This window comes from Acomys minous (genome assembly GCF_964271855.1).
Source record: "Acomys minous genome assembly, chromosome: 4".
Taxonomy (NCBI): Eukaryota; Metazoa; Chordata; class Mammalia; order Rodentia; family Muridae; genus Acomys; species Acomys minous.
Window position 1 is genome coordinate 19,859,209 of NC_140486.1, and position 16,268 is coordinate 19,875,476.

At 39.0% G+C, this 16,268-nt stretch overlaps 1 protein-coding gene across 2 annotated transcripts in view; it reads left to right on the forward strand.

The window, feature by feature from the left end:
• The first annotated feature begins 9 nt into the window (after positions 1-9).
• The window catches only part of FAM210A (family with sequence similarity 210 member A), a 29,829-nt gene continuing 13,570 nt past the window's right edge, over positions 10-16,268 (forward strand). Inside the window, exon 1 of one of the 2 annotated variants that reach the window (XM_084779096.1) lies at positions 10-236. The gene's annotated coding sequence lies outside the window, so the exon portion shown is untranslated. The remainder of the gene's footprint in view (positions 237-16,268) is intronic. The other variant, XM_084779095.1, reaches the window with a different exon arrangement.

The window sequence follows — 16,268 nt, forward strand, 5'->3', positions numbered from 1 at the left end:
CCCATGGTTCCTCGCGCGGCGGCGTGCCTCTGGCCCTGCGAGCGGGCACGGAGGGTCGGAGCACGTTGCTAGTGGGCGCGGCTGGCCTGGGTGGTGGAGGCCTAGCGTTTTCCTGACCTGCGGCTCGGCACGCTGCCCTACCGCTTGGCCCGGTCGCCCTGCTGAGGCAACTTCGTCCGGCCGGTGCGGCGGGAATCAGTGGAGACCTCCCCGCCGCAACACACGCATCCTGAGAGGTAGCCTGGATCCATGTTCGCAGCGGGGCTTCGGGAGGGGGCCAGAGGGCACCTTCACCGCAGGCGTGAGTCTGACGGCAGCGGAGCGCGCCGCTGACGGTCCGTGGCGGCCTCCCTCCTGACGGGCGGGAGGCGTCAGCGCTCCGGACCCCACCGCCGGGAGGGGGGGGCCGGGGGTGGTCGAAAAGAAGTCACCCCTGTCCCTGGGTCCTTCTGAAAACCTGGCAAACCTCGCACCTCCCGGTGCTGTGTTATATCCTACGCGTTCTGACCCTTAACGCCCCCCCCCCGCCCCATCTTGTGTCCTTGCTAGTTGGAGTGTCCCTTCAAAAATAACTTCACCTTTGGGACTGGCTGGCCGTTTCTGGTCGGCTTGTTTTTTGGTTACTGCCATGCTCTCAAGGGAGGCATACCGTTACAGGCGTTTACTCCAAGATTAGAGTCAGAACGTAGAATCTACCTGTGGATTAAGATAGTTTACGCACCAACGCATTAATTCGCCTCTGCTCCTCCCTCCCCCCCCCCCGCCGCCCCCCATCAAAGTTGTGCAAAACCACAATCAGATTTGCAATGTATCCTGAATTGTGATCCTCAGCATATTTGGTCTGTCCAAGGTCACTTTGGAAATGTAGTTTACTAGTCCACCTATTCGTTTGTAGTCAATTTTATAAAAATAGTCTTGGGGAAGAGATTTGCAGTATATACCTCCTGGTGTGATCGCTTGCAAATTGTGGACCTTTGCCATTCTGAGGTCGTTGACCCCTTTATAGACCTTGAAAAGGAAGACACCTTCCTTTTAACAAGTAGGAGAAACCAATTTCCGATACCTGGGATCGTGTATTTTATTTTATGCCACCATACAGTTTGAGTTAACTTCCGTTCATGTGTATTGACAGATGCAGAAGAATCAGTCCTAGAGCCCCAAAGCGCTGGGTGCATATTGAAGCACTAGAGCTTGTTGGATCCAGTGATTGGGGTGTTTTTGTTTTTTGTTTTCCCCAGATAATTGCTGTCATCTGAGAGAAAGTGGGCCTGGTTTTGACTTTTAAAAACTTTAAAAGACAGAATTAAATTATGCAGGCAGGACTTAAACTCCTGATCTTCCTACCTCGGACCTCTCCAATGCAGGGATGACAGGCAGACATCAACCACATCTGCCTTAAAATTTTCTCTTAATGGATTTAAAACTACATGTTTATACAATTTCCACAATGAATAGATGTTATGAATTCAAACTTTACTTCTTTGTCAAGATATTCAAACTTTACATCTTTGTCTGATGCTGTCTGGTTTTCAGTTTAAAAAAAAAAGATAGCTAATACTTTCATATTTTCTAGTACCAAGCTAAGTATTTCACACATTTCTTGCTCATTTTCTTGTGTAATCCAGCAGGGTAGTTAGGATTATTTTTGTTTTACAGATGCTTAAGTTTGTTTGGCAAAGTCAGCCTGGTAAGTAGTGGACCCAAGGTCTCCATGCTAATATTCATTAAACAGAAGATCTCCCAGGTCATACTCAGAACTGAAAGTTGCCCAGCATGTGATCCCCAAAAATATTTTCACAATTCTTAATGTTCCAGTTATCATGTTCGGAGAGAACAATAGCTGGTTAAGGGTGTTACTTTGCCAGAATATGAGCGCTCACCCAGACTGGAACCATCACAGTCCTGGTTGGTTTAGGTCAGGTGCACTGGCCAGCACCTGCTCCGTAGGCTCTACTTGGGGAGTGACTGGCACTCCGTGGGGGAGGGGAGCACTATTTAATTCATATTTTTAAGCAAAAGAAAATTTATTTGAAAGCATTTATAAGAAAGTGAATATATCTCTCAGAAGTGCTTTTAAGTTGAGTGTAATCTCTGAAACATGATATTGTTTCTAAGATGTAGAGAAGATGCCTGATCTTCTTAAGGGTGATCTTGTTCTGTGGCAACAAAGTGTAAAGAGTTTTGTTTTGTTTTGTTTCTCCAAATAGTCACTTCAAAAAGTGAAGGTTCTGCTTAACTGTGTCTGCCTGTGCTGAAAGTTTACAACTTTTCAAGTCAGAAAAGTTTTTTTTTAGAGTTGCAAGGAGTATTTACTTGAATCTTTTGTGTGCTGACTAATATGTCAGCCCAGGCTGTAGTTAATCAAATGCTGATCTTGGTGTTTGTTGTTAAGGTATTTTGAAGATGTAGTCACCTGTTGATTTTCAAGGTGATTACTGTCAATAACAACCTGCTTTAACTTAGATATAGTTATAAATGTTTCAGTCTTCTGTCTAACTTTCATGTTGGTTTTATATTGCTGGGGGTAAAATGACTATAAAGATTTTGTACTGAGTGCTTCCGGAGGTGACTTTAACAAATATTTTTATTAATGTAAAGTCATTGTCACTAAGATGGATTTCATAAACACTTTTTAAAATTTAAGTATGCATATTTACTCTGTCTTTATATTCTCCACTTTCTTCCACCCTCCGACTTGTACCCTTCCTTTTCTAAGATACTCCCACTTTTACTTTTGTGTCATATGCTTGTTTACATATATAAATGCTTTTATGTGTAAGATCTAGGATCCACATGTGAGAAAAACACAGCAATATTTGTCTTGCCTAGTCAAGCTTTTTTCACTTAACATATGTGATCTCCAGTTGTCTCTATTTCCTGGCAAATAACAGTATTTCATACTTTGTATTTGTATGTGTGTGGGTGGTGTATATGTGGGTGCAGGCAGGAATATGGATGTAAAAAGTAACTTTATTCTCCTGATAGAATTGTCATCTCAGAGGATTACTGCCTCTGTCTGCTAACCTAGGCCTGGTCCTGGAAGCTTCTAGCCACTGTATAATCTAACCTAGATAGACCTAGAATGTTTTCAGCCTCTGAGACTTACTGCTTAATAGGCTAATCCTTTCTTGTTCTTATTGAGCTCTGGGCCAGCTGGTTCAACTCAGCTGTTCTGGCTCAGACTCTTCTCCTAACTGACTGATTCAATCTGGCTTCTCTCTGAGCCCCTGAATTGCTCTGCTTGGTCTCAAACTAACTCCAGCAGTCTTTTCTAATCTTCTGGTTCCTTCTCCTTCTCTGGCTCATTCTGTCTAGCTTGTTCTCTCATTCAACCTCTCTGTAAAACTGCCTCCTCTATCCTCACTCTCTGTGTTGCTCCCTTAAGTAGCTAGCCTTTCTTCTCTCTTGAGAGTTGGACATATCCTCTTCTGTCAAATCTTCTCTGATTTGTCACTTTTTCTGCCATTAATTAAACATCACTTTCAAACGTGGATGCTTCTACAAATGAACTTTACCTTCATTTGGGATTAAAGGCGTGTACCACCATGCCTGGACCTAAGGTTTTCCTTACCTGAAACTTGCTCTATATCAGGCTGGCCTTGAACTCAGATCTGTTTGTCTTTGTCTCCTGGATTAAAGGCGTGTCTGTATTCTAGCTGGATCATGCAGACCTAGACGGTCTTTGGATGTGATCTCTTGCCAGAGCAGCCATATCAGAATTAAAATTCCTGTATATGTGGAAGTCAAACTACAACCTTGGCTGTCAGCCTTTGCCTTCCACGGTGCTGGAGACATGGTCTCTTTGTTGTGCCGGTGGCTTGAGTGTTTGGAGATGCTCCTGTGTTCTCCCATCTCATTATAGGGTCCCTGGGATTAAAGACAGGCACCAATAGGGCGGGCTTTTGCTTGGGGTCTGGCAAGTCTAACTCAGGTCCTCACAGATTCAGGCAAACATTTTACCCACTGAGCAAGCTCCCCATCCCCATAGTTTCATTCTTTATGGCTAAATAAAAATATTTTGTATAGATGCCGCATTTCCTCCATCCATTCATCGGTTAATGTACATTAGGCTGAGTCCAGAAGTTGGCTGTGGTGAGTAGTGATGCGGTAAACAGGAGTGTAGAGGTAACCTTTAGTGTATTGGGGTGTGTGTGTGTGTGTGTGTGTGTGTGTGTGTGTGTGTGTGTACACCATTCTCTTGATGGAATTCTTGACTATGTAATGAAGAAAGGAAACTAACCAGCTGTGTGCGTTCCTCATTCTTTTTTTCCCTCCTTTCTCAGTAGTCAAAGCAGGTAAGATCCCAGGAGTGTAGCCTCCTCCCTCTCCCAGGCATTTTCTCCAGGTTACAGTAATTCCTTAGCTTTCTCTCCTTCCTTAGGAAGTCCACAGACGCTGGGACTCCATGATGGGAAAGACTTCGCAATGATAGTGGTCTAGAAGAAGTGACAGAAATCTAGGAGATTGTGGCCACGAAGGAGTTCACAGTGGAGTATAGCTATGTGGAAATGTACGAAGTGTTTATAAAGTGGGGTGGCTGAGGTGTGTCATAGAGTGATGTCCTTAAGGACAAGAGGTCAAGAAACTGAGACACTAGAGTATTTGAGGGCAAAAACAGAATCTTCAATCCTAATCCTCCCCTTTTTATTTTCCAAAATAATTCTTAACATGAATTGTAAAGCAAGAACCTCTGTTGATTTCTAGTTTCTAAAAGCACTACTCCTACCTTAGGGAATTCTTTAACTTTACAAACTACCTACATTTTTTTGTTGTTGTTGTTGACCCTACCAAACAGCTTTTAAAGGTGATATTCTAGTGCACTGGCTCCTACTAATTACACAATTTTGTTAACTTTTGATAAAAAGACTCACTGGTGTATGGTGTTTTTGCTCTTTAGTCTAATTCAAACTGTAAACTTTGTGTGACCTCTGTACCCTTTCTTTTAAACTAACTTTGGATAGTAGATTCCTAAACATTTTGTATTTCCCCTTTTCTTCACAGTGTATCTACAACATAGTTGGACTAGCTATTTAAAACTAAAATCACTCTATAAGCACTGGTAAAATTCAAAATTCAGGCAACAGGTGGCATTAATCTCATTCAAAAACTGATCTTTAGTAAACTCATGTTTACTTCATACCACAAATGTTGCTCAAAGCCTTCAGTAATGTGAGGAGAAAAAAAAGAAACAGATGGGAATTTTATGTAGTTTGGAGCACCTTAGAGGATAACTTATCACACACCTGGTTTTATTATTAAATTACTTTCTGCCTCTTATAGCAGAAATGGACTTAGTTCTCACTCACAGTAAAGGAAAAAGATAGTAGCGCAGTGTTTCAAGGGCAAGGACAGTCTTGTTCCAGAGCTCCAGCTCTGCCTTACGGTGTTAGATTGGCCCAAGACTGGACACTGAAGAGCTGCCAAGCTTTCTGTGGTCTCTGGGGTTTTGTGTGTTTGGGTAGGAAATGAGGCCCCCACAAATTCCTTACTGTCCTCTGACAAGTCTACTCTGAACCAATAACAGTCATCAAAACCCATGGACTTTTACACACACACCACACACACACACATTTTGTATATATGTGCATGTGTGCAGGTGAGCCATTGAGTGCATATGGAGGTCAAAAGGTAATTTGCAAGGTTCCCTCCTTGCACTATATTGAATCCAGAGATCAAACCTAGGTCATCACGCGTGGCTGCAAGAGCCTTTAGGAGTCATCTTGCAGGCTCCCCACCCCCATGTGGAGTTTTAGTCAGGTTTAATATTGAAGCTGGGAGAAAGTGAATTTAGAAAATAGGGCTTCTAAAAGTAAAAGTTAGATGATCTGAGTAGGCAGCTACTAGCATCCATTACATTGACTAACCAAGTAGTTCAGTTAACATAATTGATCTATTTTAGTTTTCAGTTATTCTCTGTCGGTTTTGCTGTTTCAAGAACCTGTGGCTTGTTTTTTTCTGTTGTTTGTTTGTTTTTGTTTTTTTTAAGTAAAGCTGAAATGTTTGGTACTTTCTTTAGTCACACTAGTCAGACCCCAAGTGTTGAGTAGACTGTCTGTGGATAGCAGCAGCCTTATTGTACATTCACGGTGTACAATAAAAGACACAGAACAACAACAACAGCCCTTGTACTAGGATTTATTAGTGATTATATGACCTGGAATTTAAGTTATTCATGAGATAATATGCTTGAGATAATAGTTAGCCTTTTAAATTAACTGGGCTTTTGTTTTTATTACCCAGTAAATAACACTTTGGCATTGACCCTTAAAGTTTGAAATAGAGGTGTATAATGTGACTGTGTATCCTCTCAAAGCCTTGCTTTCTTTAGAACGCTCCCACTGGGTGGAGTCATCTTGTGACTCTGCTCTCTGACGCTTTGTTCAAGTAGAGTTAGAGCTGCATAACTAAGTATTAAGTGCCATAAGATACGCACCTGCGGGCACCACTTTTATCTCATTTATTGGGGTTTCTTATCTCTTATCTTTCTTTTCCATCCCAATCCCTTCCAACACCCCAGCACCAGGTAGAAGAGAAAGATTAGTGGGGAAAGAGGTATAGGTCCCCTAGGTTACAACCTGCTAGTTAGGGCCGTAGGGTTCAAGTCCAGTCTTTATTTCAGGATATCTCTAACTTTTTCTAGTCAAACTGCATCAACAGCAATAGGAGCAGCAGAGGGGAGCACCAGCATTCTTCTTTTTCAGAGTGTCTGTCTGTCTCTTTCCCCGCCCCCACCCCTGTAATTTATTCCCTCTCCAAAGTCCTCAGAATTAAACTAACTGCAGCTGGCTAAGACCACGCCCTTCTCTAAGCCACATGAGGTGTTACCAGCTGTGGACAAACTAAAAGCAGTTCCATATCCCGTACTTCGGATTAAAGCAAAAACCTGTGTATAAAACATAACTTGAGTTTTTAAAGAAACTAAAACTTCACTGCACTCACAAATACAGTAATTCTGCTTATAGACATTTCTTAAAGATTTTTTTAAGGTATGCAAAATTTTATGTAATAGAATGTTGTTTATTTGTATGTCAAAATTGGAAACTTAAGTTTATAAGACTAAGTAAATGATTAAATCAGTTCTGGTTTTTCAAAATGAATTATTTCTTATCTAGCTCTTTAGGCTGACAATTTGAGTAATAGCTCTTTGTATATAAACAGACTAATGGTAAATAATATGCCATAGCATGCAATACAACAAACAGTAACTCAGACTTCTAAAATAAAGCCACTGTTTTGTTGTCAGCAGGTTCCTGTGAACAAAATTCAAAGGGCCAAAAGAACCAAATGGTTAGATAATTGTTTAGGACAGATCTCTACAAATAGTACCAGAAACAACCAAGTTCACTTTCCTCATTCTCCTCTTTATTTAAATATTTCTTTTAACATAATAGTTAAAGAATTATAAGATATAAGAGACTTTGAATTTGTAAGGTACAAACTGAAATTGTAACTACAATTTTACATTACAATTATGAACTGCAATGCTAACTTTAATTCCCATCATCCTTTGTTATCTTTGGAGTATGAAATGTCTCCCACAGGCTCAGGTGCTGAGTGCTTGAGGCCCAGCAGGTGGTGCTGTTTTGGGAAGGTAGTGGAAACCTCCTAGTATAGGTAGGTCATTGTGAAAGGCCTTTGAGGGTTGTACCTGGTCTCCATGCCCTTCTTTCTTTGTTTCCTGTCTACCATAGGTAAGCTCTTTGGTATGTTCTCATTGCTATGATGTTCTGCCTCTCCATGATGTCAAAATCATGGGACTAAGAACTATAGGTACAGTTCTTCAGCTATGAGCCAAAACGAATAACACCCTGAAAGGAATCTTTTTTTTTAAAGATGTATTTATTATGTATACAGTGTTTTACCTGTATATACACCTGCATACCAGAAGAGGACACCAGATCTCATTATAGATGGTTGTGGCCACCATGTGGTTCCTGGGAACTGAACTTAGGACCTTTGGAAGAGCAGCCAATGCTCTTAACCTCTGAGCCAAAAAGGGGCTCTTCTTTACATATTAATTCTCTACCTCTACCTGTCACTTCAGCCTGAACCAAAATAACCATCCCGTTTTCTCTCCATTGAGTCTCAAGTTATCCTTTCAAATGTATCCTGGATTATCATCACCTGATCACTAGAGTTCACAGCATTTTCTTATTTTTTTCCCTTTCTTAATATAGGCTTATAACTCATACTTAATGAGCATTTCTCATATCGTGGAATATTTACCTTTCATAACTAAATTGTAAACTACTTGAAGGTAGTAACCATATTTATACAAATTTGTTCTTCATGTCAAAGGATTATAGCTCTGTATTGTGCAGTACTTGGTCAATAAAAACATTTATTTAGTTTAGTTTTGTGACTGTTCCTAGACAGATATAAGCAAATATCTAAAGTTAGAACAAAGAAACAATTCTACCCAAGTCTATTTTGTGAGTCCTGTAACTGTCTGAGTCTTAAGAGCTCTCTCCCTCCAGAAATGAATGTTTTCATTTAGAGTAAATAACCAAAGGAATTTTTTTTTTTACTTTGGTATAAGAGGCACAACATAAAACAGTGCATTCTGGTTCGTACCCCTAGAAGCACTACAAGAGGGACCTTTACGGCCGTGGTGTTAGGTAATAGGAGATGCTTACTAAATATTTTACAGTGCTTTGCTGCTACTGCCCTAAACAGTAGAGCACTCTGCTGTGGGAGATGGAGTTAGGATAACAGACATTTGGCTGTCAGGACAGGAAAGAAGTAAGGCCTGAGATTTGGCCTGAGATATAATATGTTCATCTGTCCCTACTCTCCTGTACCAGCTAGTATTATGTCAACATGACACAAGGTAGAGTCATCAGAAAGGAGGGAGCCTCAACTAAGAAAATGCCTTAAGATCCAGTTGTAGGCAAGCACCACAGTGCTATAGCTATAGATTCTGTTTCCCCATCTTTGGGAGATCCTCGATCCTTCCTAATCATTTACTCTATACCTAACCCCTACTTTTATTGACACTAGCATACCTATCAAGTGTTTAAAGGCTAACACCTACATATAAGAGACTCCAAACAGCATTTTTTTCTTCTGGGGTCTAGGTTACCTCACTCGGGGTGATTTTTTTTTTTCTAACTCCATCCTTTTACTTGTAAATTTCATTTTTAAAGCTAAATAATATTTCACTGGGTAAATCTATTGCATTTTCACTATTTTCCTGTGAAACTGCTATACTAATTTCCATAGTGGCTATACAAGTTTTCACTCCCACCAGAAAGAGGTAAGTGTTCCCCCTTACCCCACACCCTTGCCAGCATGAGTTTTCATTTATATTATTGATCTTCACAATTTTGACTGGTGAAGATGAAATCCCAAAGTAGTTTGGAACACCAATGACTAAGTGTTGGCTCTGTTTTTTAACAATTAACCCAACTAGCTTACACAAAAGGGAAAAAAGGTTAAAGGGAAAAAAGAGTAAACCTTTCGGTGTCCATTCCATGGGATGGGTCCCTAGGTGTCTCTGGCCAGCACACTGGTCCGACCTGTTCGCTGATCCTCTTCCCGATCCAAGTGTGCTCAAGCCCAGTCTGACCCTGATGTTTTTCTCTCTGACCCCTCCCACTTGCCAGTCTGTCACGTACAAGGGTGGTCTCCCTCTCCCGTTGAGGGTCGATTAGAAACACAATAGTCCAGGTGGAGTCCCCAGGTCAGCTTCCTGAATTCCAGGCCCAGGATGGCTCCACCCAGTCTATCTCAAGGTTAATCTCAGGGAGTATCCGTGGTGTGTCCAAGGGCAAAGCCCGCCAAGACTGCTTTCACAAAGCTTACAATCCTTCCCACAACTAAGGACGTTGAACATTTCTTTAAGTGTTTCTCAGCCATTTCTGTTTCATCTTTTGAGAATTGTTTAGTTCTGTTTCCCATTTTTAATTACATTACTTGTTTTCTTGATGTCCAGTTTTCTTATTTAGTTCCTTATATATTTTATGTATCAACTTATGTATCTGATCAATTTATATATCGGATGTGTAACTGGTAAAGATATTTTCCTAGTCTGCAGACTGCCACTTTGTCTTAGTAGTGCTATCCTTTGCCATACAGAAGCCTTTTGGTTTGATGAGGTCCCATTATTACTGTTGATCTTAGTGCTGTGCTATTAGTGTCCCAAGAAAGTCTTTTCCTATGCCAGTGAATTTAAGGCTATTCCCAACTTTTCTCCTCTATCAGATTTGGTGTATTTGGCCTTATGTTGAGGTCCTAAGTCCATTTGGAGTTGATTTTTATGCAGGGTGATATATCTGGATCTATTTGGATTCTTCTACATGCAGCCATCCAATTAGACCTGCACCATTTGTTGAAGATGCTATAATGTGCATTTTTGGCATCTTGGTCAAAAATCTGGTATCCATAGGTTTGTGGACTTATGGTTGGGTCTTCAGTTCAATTCCTTTGATCAATGTGCCTTTTTATGACAATATCAGTCTATTTTTAGTACTATAGCTCTGTGTTACAACTTTAAGTCTCGTATGTTAATACCCCTAGCAGTTCTTTTATTATTTTATTGTTTTTGCTATCCTGAGTTTGTGTTTTCACGTGAGGTTGAAAAACAGTCTTTCAATTTCTTTGAAGAATTGTCTTATAATTTTGAGAAGGATTACTTAGAATTTGTAGTTAAATTTTTGGTAAGATGACCACTTTCATTATGTTAATCCTACCAACCCATGAGCATAGAAGATCACTTCCATCTTCAAATGTCAATTTCCTTCTGTATTGTCACAAAGTTTTTATTGTACAAGTCTTTCCATTGCTTGGTTAGTTATTCCTCCGTGTTGTTTTGTTGTTGTTTGAGGTTATTGTGAAAGGTGTTTCCCATTTCTTTCTCAGTCTGCCATTTGTATATAGGAAAGCTACTGATTTTGTATGTTAATTTTTATCCTACAACTTTGCTGAAAACTACTTTATTGTTGTAGATAATCATTTTGATATGTTCTTGGATTCTGTTTGCAAATGTTTTATTACTTTTTGCATCTGTTGTCATAAAGGGTATTGTTCTATAATTTTCTTTCTTTGTTGGGTTTCTGTGTGGTTTAATTATCAGAGTAATTGTCATAAAAAGAATTAGGCAGTGTTCCTTCCATTTCTATTTTATGGAATAATTTGAGTAGTATTGGTGTTAATTATTCTTTGAAGATGTGGTAAATTTCTGTGCTGACTCCATCTGGCCCTGGGCTTTCTTTAGTTGTGAAACTCTTAGTTACAGCTACTTCACTAGGGCATGTGGGTCTGTTTAATTTGCTTATCTGATCTTAATTTAACTTTGGTAGGTATTATATGTCAAAGCATGTATTCATTTATTTTAGGTTTTCCAGTTGGTTGAGTGCAGATTTTTTTAAAGTGTGTCCTTAAGATTTCTATATTACCTTGGTTTCTATTGTGATGTATTTATTTGGATCTAGTTTCTTCATCTTTTAATTATCTTGGCTAATGGTTTATCAGTATTATTTATTTTCTGAAAGAACCAACTCTTCTTTTCATTGATTCTTTGTATTTGTTTCTATTTTATTGATTGCAGCTGTTTGACTATTTCTTGCTGTCTACTCCTTTGGGTTTTTATTATTATTGTTCTAGAGCTTTCAAGAGTGCCAGGAGATCACCATTTTTTTTTTTAATGTTGGCACCTAGTATTTTACATTCAGTGGTGAGTTGTTCAGTTTCCATAAATTTCTATACTTTCTATTGTTCCTATTGTTGATGATATCCAGCTTTAATCTATAGTAGTCAAATAGGTTCAAAGGTATTTCAAATTTCTTATATTTTTTGAGACTTGGATTGTGTCCAAGTTTATGGTCAGTCTTAAAGAAGGTGCCATGGGCTACTTGGAAGAAGGTATATTTGGTTTTTGGGTGAAGTGTTATACCTGCTAGACGGTTTTGATTTATGGTGTTATTTAACCCTGGAATTTCTCTGTTTAGTTTTTAACAGAATGATTTCTATATTGGTGACAGTCGAGTATTTAAGTTATCCACTATCACTGTGTGATAGTATGTGATTTTAGTTTTAGCAGCATTTCTTTTATGAACTTGGGTATCCTTGTGTGTGGTGCATTAATGTTTAGAATTGCAACATCCTCTTAGTGGTTTTCCCCCCTTTGAGTATGTAGTGTCCTTCTCTATCTCTTCTAATTAGTTTTGACGTCTTATTTTGTCAGATATGAAAATGCCTACACCTGCTTGTTTTGGGAGTCTGTTTGTTTAGACTATTTTTTTTTCCATCCTTTTACTCTGAAGTAATATCTCACCTTGATGTTAAAGTGTGTTTCTTGGATGTAGCAGAAAGATAATACTATTTTCTAATCCAGTCTGTTAGTCTATGTCTTTTTCTTGGGGAATTGGGGGCATTAAATGTTGACAGTTGTCAGTGAACTGAGTTTATTGATTTCCTGTTATTTTGTTATAATGTGGATTTTCCTCCTCTTGATTTACTGATAATTTTGCAATTATTTATTCCTTGTGTTTTCTTGGATGTGGCTACCTCTTCGGACCGAAGTTTTCCTTCTAGTGTCCTCCGTAGAGCTGCATTTTAAGATAAATACTGCTACTGCTTAGATTTGGTTTCATTGTGTAATAGTTTTTCCTCCATCATTTGTGGTGAATAGTTTTGCTGGATATAATAGCCTACCGTGGCATCTGTGGTCTTAAATTTATAGTATATTCGTCCATGCCCTTCTGGCTTTTAGAATCTTCATTGAGAAGTCATGTGTTATTCTAATGGGACTTCCTTTATATGTTACTTGGTATTTTTCCTTTTCAGCTTTTAAAGTTTTTTCTTTGTTCTGTACATGTAGTGTTTTGATTATGTGTTATGGGGAATTTCTCTTCTGATCTTGTCTATTTGGTGTTCTGTGTGCTTCTTATAACTTGTTAGACACCTCCCTCCTTGAGTTGGGAAAATTTTATTCTATGATTTTGTTGAAAATGTTTTCTGTGTCTTTGACTTTGATTTCTTCTTCCCCTATTCCTATCATTTCAAGATATGTAAATGTTTTGTGCCTGATTTTTTTTTAAGAGTTGGGTTATCTATTTCTTCTGCCTTGTCTTCAACAACTACAATTCCTTCTTCATATCTTGTACTCTGCTTGTGAAGCTTGTCTCTGAAGTTCTTTTTTTACTTTATCAATTTTTCATTTTTAGTTTTATCTCAGTTTGGGTTTTCTTTATTGAGTCTATTTTTATGTCATGAATTGTTTTCATTCTTCATTCCACTGTTTGTTCCTGCTTTCACAGACTTTATTATGATGTATTCATTCCCTCATTAATGTCTTTGAACATATTCACAATTGCTATTCTGAAGCCCATATCTTGTGCTTCAGCTATATCACCTACTAGATTCTAGTGGAAACGTTGTTTTGACTGTTAATACTTGTGTTGTTTTCTAGGCACCTGGAGTTCTGATCACTAACGTGATTCTAAGTGTTGATATTTGGTCTTATCTTTGTTGGGTGCATGTTTCATTCCTTGGTTTCTGCCACGCCCCCTCTTGTGGGTTGCCTGGCACAGAGTTGTTTTGTATATTGGCTGGTATTAGAGAGGAAGAAGAGATAGTCTAAGAGAAAAACCTGAGAGAAGCTGAGGAAAAGAGCTTAGGGCAGCATTCCACACCATGTAGACCCCAAAAAGTCAGAGGTGTGATAAGAGGAAGGGCTCTTGTATGTAAGCTGTGATAAGAGAAATAATCTAGAGAGACAGGGATGAAAGAGCTGGAAGAATCCTGCATTTGTAGCAAGAGCCTTCAGTAGATGGAATTGAGATGGAAGGAGAGGCACCTGCAAGTTGGTTATTAAGAGCTGAGGGTAAAAATGGAGAGATCATAATAGAGGACAGGAAGGATTGTGTGAATTGCCTACCTGAGTCCCAGTTGGTATGGGCGCTGGATGTTCCACATAGATAGTGTGCCTTGGTATCTCAGGCTCCTGACACTATGGGATGGGAATGGGCCAGAAGGGAGGGTCCACTGGAAGGAAGAAAGTTGGTCCACACCAGGTTTAAATGTAGTTCCCAAGAGAAGCATGTTTTTAGTTGATAAAAATTGATAGACTTTATATTTTTATTTTTGTATTGTGCAGCTTATTAAATTTGCCAATTCTGCAAGTCTTTTGGTAGAGTTTAGTTTTGGTTTTTTATGGATCATATAATTTGCAAACAAAGATAACTTTACTTCTCTCCATATACATATTTCTTTTCCTTTCATAATTGCTTTGGTTAACATGCTGTATTGAAAAAAGAGGAGATATCCCTGTGTTCAGATATTAGAAGAAACACTTGTGGGGTTTCCTCATTTTAGTATGGCATTGACTTTAGGTTTGTCACATGCAGAAGTTGTGTTGAGTTGATTCTTCCACAACTGATCTGTTTGGAATATTTATTTGGAATATTTATTGAATGCCTGCCTTTTCTATATCTATAAAGATAATCAAAACTTTTTATTAAGCTAATGTGTTGTTAAACTGTTAGTTTCTCTCTTAATGTGGCTATCACACAACTAATTGAGACTCCATTATATTATTTTAATAAGTTTCACAGCGCAGTAACTGAGCAATTATTACTCTATTCTTTTTTTTTTTTTTTTTTTTTAGTTCCAGAGTTTAATTATGCCTTTTCCCCCACTGGGTGTGCTTTGTAAACAAACAAATAAGCAAACAAGCAAACAAAGAATAGCAACAAACTAACAAACACTCCCTGGACATTTCCCCATGGCATATCCGTCTATAAAGATATTCTGTTCTTAATATAAAAATAATATTGTTCTGGAACTTCTACCCTGTCATTCTCTCATCTTCATTTGTATAACAATGTGCTCTACAGCATGTAACTGAGTAGGGTGTGAAGACAACTCCAGTGTATCTAAGAAAGGCACACACGGACATTATGACTTTTTAAAAGACCATATTACAAACATAGTGGTGAGTTCTAAAGTCAAAAAGCTCAATGGTTTCGTACAAGCCCATCATAATGGACAGTATTTGCAAAAGAAAACTATAACACCACATACATGCTGGGTTGTCATGGCAACCTGCGTATAGTCCCAGCCTTAGAAAGACAACACAGGGGATCCCTAGAGCACTCCAGTATCAAGATTAAACAAGCTGGAAAGCTCTGTATTACTCTATTCTTAATCCTCTGATCGAATCTAGCTTCCTCCCAGCTTATATCCCAGAGATACTTGTACTTTTTACCCTTTCTTGTTCCAGCTCTCTCTTCGGATGTCTCTTGGACCTCTCCCATGGCTGATCCCCTACTTCCTCCACTAATTCCTCCTCCCTGGTGGCAGGAAGTATAGCTCTATTCTCTCCCCTGCTCAGTAATTGGCTATAAGCTGCTTTATTGGCATACCAGGGTATATAATTGGGGAGCAGTGTTTATACAACGTTGAGACAGGAGATTCTCAGACCAAGGATGGTAATAACCACATCGGGGGGTGCTGGGGGCACAGAAATCAGGATTTGAATGATACAATAACCTTATGCCCACAGTTAGGTCTTTTAATTTTCACATATTGAACCATATTGTGTCCCAAAAGTAAATTTCACTTATCATGCTGTATAAACTGTTGACTGTATAGTTAGAATTGATTTGTCAGTGTTTGTTGGGGATTTTAGTGTTCTTTGTTCACCAGTGATACTAGTTGTATCCTTGTCTGGTTTTAGTGTCAGAGAAATGCTAACCGTGTACAGTGAGATCTAACTTTAATTGGAGTATAGTGTGCAAGTCACCTTGAAATGGAAGATATCTAGTTGTTGTCCATGAGGAATTGCATGGTGTTTTTGACCTTTAAAAAAAAAAAGAAGAAATGGGGGAAAGCACATACGTGGTTACAGAGTGTGTTGATTATTGAAAGTAAGGAGAAGGGGAAAGGTGTTTTCATAATGTCACCCCGGCCATTTACACTAGGATTCTGCATGGGTTGATGAAGGACGGATGTGGGCATGGTTTGAGCGTGTCGGGTAGATGAGCAGTTGAAGAAGGGAAGCTACAATGTAGAGTAGTATACTTTAATCATCATCATAATAACTGTGACAAAGTATTATTAGCTACATTTTAGGGATGAGGATAAAAGCTAACACAGGCCTAGAGCTTGGTTATTTCTCTTGGAAAGTCCTGGTTGTCATTGAGATGCTACCTGCCAGAAGTGTGTTGACTCAAAAAACATATTTATTATCCCAAAGGAGATAAGTGTTTATTCTGAATCTAAATATGGGTTGTGATGTCATGGGAACACAGATTTAGGTTACCCCA